At 41.5% G+C, this 7491-nt stretch overlaps 1 long non-coding RNA gene across 1 annotated transcript in view; it reads left to right on the forward strand.

Annotated features, from left to right (window-relative positions):
* Positions 1-3498, forward strand: part of LOC124100684 (uncharacterized) — a 96790-nt gene extending 93292 nt beyond the window's left edge. The window contains exon 4 of the long non-coding RNA XR_009227977.1: positions 1816-3498. This is a non-coding gene — a long non-coding RNA (uncharacterized LOC124100684). The remainder of the gene's footprint in view (positions 1-1815) is intronic.
* Positions 3499-7491: the final 3993 nt, after the last annotated feature.

Genomic DNA, 7491 nt, shown 5'->3' on the forward strand with positions numbered 1-7491 from the left:
GGACACTGTTTCATATAATTAACTGTAGTTTTTTGAGATGATGGACATTTGAATTGGTATTAAAGTGAGAACAGCAATTTATTATTTCTTCTATTAGGCATGAGCATGGTATTACGGTTACATAAGAAAGTTTAAATTTTAAGATATGTATAACTAAACACTTATATTTAAGAGACACCAGATAAAAATGACACAATACCCAGGATTAGAACACATAAACCTCAACAACAACAACAACAACAACAAAAGACCCCCCCCCCCCAGAAAAAGAAGAAAGGAAAGAGTGGATCAAGAAGGAGGCTCAAAATCATGACAACTGTTGAACCCAATGGGTGAACATATAGGAGCTTATTGTACTATTCTTGCCATTTTGTGTATATCCGAAATTCTTATTAAAAAATCTAACTGCTCTGGCCAGTGTTTCGAGAACTATGTTGAACAGAAGTGGTGAGAGAGGGCATCCCTGTCTTGTTCCAGATTTTAGAGGGAATGCCTTCAATTTTTCTCCATTCAGAATGATGCTAGCCTGAGGCTTAGCATAGATTGCTTTTACAATATTGAGGTATGTTCCTGCTATCCCTAGTTTTTCTAGAGTTTTGAACATAAAGGGATGCTGTACTTTGTCGAATGCTTTTTCCGCATCTATCAAGATGATCATATGGTTCTTATTTTTAAGTCTATTGATGTGGTGAATAACATTTATTGATTTCCGTATATTGAACCAGCCTTGCATCCCAGGGATGAATCCTACTTGATCATGGTGCACAATTTTTTTGATATGTTTTTGTATCCGATTCGCCAGAGTTATACAAAAGTACATACAAGAGGAAGTGAGGGGAAAGGGAAAAATAATACAAGGGGGACAAATGAATGTCAGTAGAGGGGGCAGAGAGAGAAGAGGGGAGGGGAGGGGAGGGGAGGGGAGGGGGGATAGTAGAGGATAGGAAAGGCAGCAGAACACAACAGACACTAGTATGGCAATATGTAAATCAATGGATGTGTAACTGATGTGATTCTGCAATCTGTATATGGGGTAAAAATGGGAGCTCATAACCCACTTGAATCAAAGTGTGAAATATGATATATCAAGAATTATGTAATGTTTTGAACAGCCAACAATAAAAAATTAAAAAAAAAATCTAACAACTTGTTCAATCAAAATGAAATCGGGCCTTTTCAATTTTCAGTGCCTCAAATATCCCAAGGAAAGTAATGCTCACCTACTTTTATTCTTCCTTTCAGCTATGGCTTTGGAGACAGCCAGCATGTGTCCACCACAGATGCACCACCTGTTCTTGCATTAAAAACAAAACAAAACACACTTGGTAGGGGCTGGATCGTGTACCTCCAAATTCATATGCGGAAGTCCCAGCACTCAGGACTTCAGAATGAAACTGTATTTGGAGACAGTGCCTTCATTTTTATTTTATTTTTAAAATCTTTTTGGTACCAGGGATTGAGCTCAGGGACACTTAACCACTGAGCCATATCCCCAGCCCTTTTTTGTATTTTATTTAGAGACAAGGTCTCACTGAGTTTTTTAGAACCTCACTAAGTTGCTGGGGCTAACTTTGAACTCATGATCCTCCTGCCTCAGCTTCCTGAGACCCTGGTATTACAGGTGTGGGCCACTGCCCTTGGTTGGAAACAGGGCCTTTGAAGAGACAATTGAGGTTACATGAGGTTATGCCAGGTGCTAATCCACGTGGGTGCTTTTTTGAGAGAGGGGGTTTCAAAGAGATGATTAAGTTAAATGGAGACTGTTAAAACGGTTAAACTGTGGACCCTAATCCAGTGTGACCTGTGTCCTTATAGAAAGAGAGACACGAGGGCACCTGTGCACCAGGGGAAGAGACAGAAGAGGGCAGCCAGGCCATCTGCAAGCAAGGATGGAGGCCTTGGAGGAAACCAAGCCCACTGCCACCTTGATCATGGACTTCCAGCATCTAGGCTGCACAGTTTTGTGAGGGCTATCCTGGAACTGCCTGGTGAAGCTGTGTGAAAGAATCCCAGGCTGTTCACTTTTTACCAAACAAGCTTCTTTCTCCTCTTCCTTTCTTTGTTCCTAGTACAGCCTCCTTCAGGTCATTAAAATTCTAGTTCTGCTGATCTTACATCTTCTAAAACACCAGAAGAAACAGCACCTCCTGGCTCATGGAGACTGTGAATCTTCAGAGATCACCCTGATCTTTACAGTGCCTCCTTCCTGATCTTTCACGCACAAATAACAAATACCATGAAGAGAATAGAAACTTAAAAATAAATAAACTACTTGGAGAATTACAATACAGTAGTAGCCTGTAATTCTACTTTTCATCTTTCCTGAAAGAGAATCATTGCCCCAATACTTAAAGCTTTTATTGTATCTTAAAAGAATGTTCTTATTTCTGGTTCAGAGAGTCGTTGTGGCATTTATAATTATATTCTGGAGACAACACTGTTGAAATTTTGGTCTTTCACGCTAAAAGTGATTTTTTAAAAAACATATAATTGCCTATTAATTCCTCCCCCAAATGGTATGATTTGCCATTTATTTTAAAATCATAACTCATCTGAAACAACCCATTTTCTGAAATAGCACCTTGTGCCTTGGCCTTAGCAGAGCCTAACTCGGCGACACATGGTGATTTCTGCAGGAACGTTAAACCCAAGTCATAACAGTGGGTAATATTTTAACTTAATGGAAAACGATCATCAAGTTTTCTCGACAGGAAGGAAATGAATTTTTCTCGTTGTACATATTCTGAGAAAAGTAGGTGTGAGAATATTTCAAAGGATGTTCTACCCGATTCAAATGGACTTTAAGTATACTGTCACGACAATGGCTTTGTGGAGTCTGGTGTCAACAAACTGAACAAACAGAGTTATGGAGGAAAGAATGTCTCTCAGAAACTTATGTAAATGAATTTGAGATTTCAGAAGGATGATTAATCCTGCACAGTAGTTGAGTACCTTTCCCAAGGGTCTTTCTCAGATCCCAGGTAAATCGTCATCTTTATCACGTTCCTTCCCCCACTCACTCAAAGTGAATATCCTATTAAACCTTCACAAACCTGTTTCAACTGGAAATGGTGCCTGGTAATATTTAAAATGTGCACGTAGTAAGTATTCTGTGTAAGTCACAAGAACTTCAAAATATTTTTGTAAGACACCTGGGACCGTAGTTTAAGTTGCATTGCAGAAGCCATTAATCTTGAAAATTCTCTTTGCTCTGATTTTGATTTTGTCTTGGTCCTTTATGCCACCACCCTTCAATGATTCTTACCTTGTCCTACTTCTGGTCACCTCTGTTTTGTTTTCATTTTTCTGTCTCTATATTCATCAACTGTCCAAATACAAACAGCTGTCTAGAAGAGATACACATCCCAAGACTCTCCTCCAAACATTTATAGCCAAGTCAAAACAAAGGGAACAGAGACCAGATTCATTATTTCAGTGGCCAAACATCAGTTAAGGAAATAAAAGGAAAGCAGACCAATTTTTAACCCATCAGGACAAAGTGACCAGTTGATTGCATTTCTTTTGTTCTTTCACTTCTGGGAACCACTGACACAGTGACAATGCTCTGAGTGTCTTTACTTGATCTTGAACTATTTTATTGGACTACAGCAGCTCACTGTTACAGAAATACAGTGCTTGTGTTCTGCTCCACTCCCACTATTAAGCAGCTAGTTATTCCAAGGATTTGGGTCAAATCACTACCCACGACCAGGGAACTTCTGCAGGCAGGTGCTAGAGTCTCCTGGGACAGAAAGTAAGCCCCTCAGCCAGGTGTGCACTCCTTCCCACAAAGCCAGCCCCCCCACAGCAGCTTCCAGGCATTTTAACCAAGCCCTGACTGACAGTTGTGTAGCTCGGCGAGCATGTCTACAACTTGCATCATCAATACAAAGTTTTTCACGCCTACACAAGTTGTCATCACAGATCAACATTTTGTCCACCTACCTTACTCCCCTCCATTGCTGTCCAATGAAGTCCTGGAAAGGGAATTTCTGCTGGACAAGCTCCTGCTCTATGTCCCTGTGAAACTGATAAATCTGGAAAGGAGGACAGAGGGTGCAGCAGGCACTCCTGAGCTGCATTCCTGCATCCCTTCCAGCTCTGCAAACAGAGCTGTGCTTGGCTTCCCTCTGTCCAGGGCTACCCACAGCCTGGCAACAGAGCAATTTATGTGAGCAACCACTAAGAGGCACAGAGTTTTGTGATTAACACAGAAAAAAAATTAATCATCACTTTGCAAATGGCAAAAATAAACAAAAGACAGGGCTTTAAGAAATAAAAGTCTGACTTATGTCTTCAATATTAGGATTCTATGCTAAGTGATAGCTCAGGAAATATATTTAATGTTCTATATTTCTACCCCATCCTCTTTCTATCCGGTCCCATTTTTCTATCAAGGTCTTGAGCTTTGTAATAAAATGTGAATTTGGGGTAGAGACCCCAGGGGATTGAGAACAAAAAAATCAATGGAAATCTAAATCAAAATGTCTTCTCCTTCCTAGGGTGGACCCTTCTCTTGCACATTGAGATTGGTCTTCCTCCACCTTCCTTCACTAATGGGGCCAACATGAGACATGGGAACTTACTTTTTTCTCTATTTGAAATTTTCATTTTTCTGGGCAGGATAATGTTGTCAATCAACGATAAAGAAGACCTGAAATAATTTACTCTACAGAGGAAGAGACCTGGTCCTTAAAATGATCTGTAAAAAGCACGCCCCCCTTACCCATTGCCAGTGCTCAGTAATGAGAACAAGAAGGACGAACCCAACTTATTGGCTGCTGATGTGCATTCCTCCTCACTTCCACTCACACAACCTCCTGGCAGGCATCCACCACGCCATATGCTTTGGGAAAGAGGGGAGTTCAATGTTGTGGCTATGGGGAATTGAGTCTTATTGCTTCACAAGATTCTGGGTAGCAGAATTGTTCTAAAGAAGAACATGTCCCCATTGGTGTGCTACAGGAATCTTAGAATAGGAATCTTAGAATAAGATGGGACTTCAGAGAGGGCCTCCTCTAAATTCCTAATTCCACAGAGAGGAAATGGAGGTTCAGAGAGGCAAAGTGACTTACCCAGAGTCACCCAGGTGGTTCATGCCTAGCTAGAGCATTGGAAATAGAATCTTGAACTCCTGATTCTCACATCCTTTGGGATGATGTGCTAGTGTTGAGCCTCAAGCTTCAAGTGTCAACCTATGGCCATAGTTAAGGGTGACCTGTGGCACTGATTCTGGTGCCTCCAGTATTTTTAGTTATTAGGGAATCATAAATCTTTCTGTTCCCTTAATACCAAACAATATTAAAATATGAGAGAAGAAAGAATATAAAGAAACATGGGTGGGTTTTGGGGTCAAAATAAATTTCAGCTCTGCATTGATAGTGAATTTGAATCTTACTTTCCTAATCTGTAAACTGGGAATAATCATTGTCATTCTAGTTTTAGGGTTCTTTGAAGAGGACCCAGCATCCAGATTCCTGATAGCAGCTATTCGGGTAGAAAAATGTCCTCTAAAATCCCAAGCAATCCCCATGCCTGAGAAGCGGAGGTGGTGGGACCAAGAGCCGGGCAGAAGAAAGAGTCTTGTTCCACTGAGGTCCCTTTGGCTGTTCTCATGCTGATCAACTGAAATACTCAGCCTTGAGCCACTGGTGTGTGGACTTACCTATTGGAATCATAATGACATGATTTCTCCAAAGCCAGCCAGGAAAGTTCGTCTCTGAAGCGGCATTTAAAGAGGGAAAATGTGACTTCATAATTAACATTGGAGTGATGTGTGGATTCCAGGCATACCCCTCCCCCAAAGAAAATTAAAAAGAAGAATAAGAAAATAATTTAAAAAAATGTTTTGGAAAAGACTAATCTTGAAGTTAGAAGAGGGAGAGTTTGGGAAAGGCAGAAACATTCCTTAAGCAAGTACCTCAAAGACTTGTCCGGGCTTTGCCCTCACTGTTGTGGGAATTTGGAAAAGTCACTGTAGCTCCTCTGGTCCTCAACTTCCTCAAATATTAAATTAAGTAAAATTACGTTTTATGGGGTTGCTGATATAAGTAACGAATTCTTTTAAAGGAGTAGAGTTTGTTCATTTTAATTATGAACAGGGATATTATAAACAGTGCTTTAGAACTGGTCGTATTTCAGAATTGGCTGCCCCCACCCCTCACATAATGAGGTTAGGAATTCGCTTTTGAGGTCCGAGGCTTCCTTTAACCTTCTCCAACCCGGATTGTGACTTTGAGCAGCATGCAGCCTTGTACCTGTCTCGGAACCTTCCACCTGGCAGCTAGCTGCCTCAGGCCTGAGACATGGCCCAGGAGTGGGGTACATTATGCAAAAGAGGGGGGAGGTCAGTCAGGTGGCAATCTCTAGGACTTCCATAAGGGCCACCCCTCCACTCGGCTCCACTTGCCCCTTTCATAAGGCGCAGTAAACACTACGCACTTCCATAGTCTGAGCAGAAGAGAGAAAAAGGTTAAAGGGGAGGGAGGAAAGTTTTCTGAAAATACAATCACTCCTTTTTGAACACGGAGAGCTCATCTTTGGTTTAGTTTTGACACCATCCTGGAACCGGTCCCCAGTGCCCCCTGAAAAAGGCAGCAACCTCGTAGTCCCTGACTCTGGGAGAAGAGTGCCCGGATGTGCACCGACACACAAGCACCTGCGCACATACGACCCAGGGCCTTCCTGACTTTGCTAAGCTTGCCTCCTGAGCTCTTGTCATGCAGACTCAGGAAGTCATCGAAGACGTGAGCTCTGCTTTTCCAGCGTCTCTCAAGAAGAACTTTCATTTTGGAGCTGGCCTAATAAAGAGGGTCACCTCACCAACATCTTAACAGATTCATTTCTCTACTGGACTTATTTGAAGTTGCACCCTTGATGATCTACACTCAGAGACTTAAAGACAGGAGACAAAAAGCAAGTAATTAAAACAGAAAAAGCTAAAAAGGCAATTACTGTCATACACCATGATCAATAAAACAACCATTTAAAAAGGCAAGCTTCCCAGTGCACCCTGAAGCTAGCATATGGAGTCTGTCATGTTTGGGAAAGGCAAAAATATTCCTTAAGCAAGTACCTCAAAGACCTTCTACCTTCCAGGGGCTTCCATCTCCTTGCAGGAATGTAGGAGCTCTCAATAGGACACTGCAATTGTCCTCAACTGTCAGGTTGACCTCTCAGGCAAAAGGTCATCTTGAAGACAAGGTGCTCAACACTTTCTTTCTCAAACACATGTAAATGTGATGCTCCTAAGGAAATGTGTAGTTTTTATTGACAAAAAATAAAGAAGTTTGGAGAAGTTCATCTCTATGATAATTAAAAGTTGCCAAAGATTAATGATACATAACCAATGGTTGCTCTCTGCTGGCCCAGGCCATCTGGACAGACTTCAGCCTAGATATCACTGCTCAGGATGTGGATGCCAACACCACTCCAGAAAGAATAATTCAAGGCAAGCAAGAAAGAGGGTCGTTACTGTCATAGCCTGTTTGT

Source organism: Marmota monax, unplaced genomic scaffold (genome assembly GCF_021218885.2).
Source record: "Marmota monax isolate L192 unplaced genomic scaffold, Marmota_monax_Labrador192_F-V1.1 WCK01_AAM20220418_F8-fsc00037, whole genome shotgun sequence".
Classification (NCBI taxonomy): Eukaryota; Metazoa; Chordata; class Mammalia; order Rodentia; family Sciuridae; genus Marmota; species Marmota monax.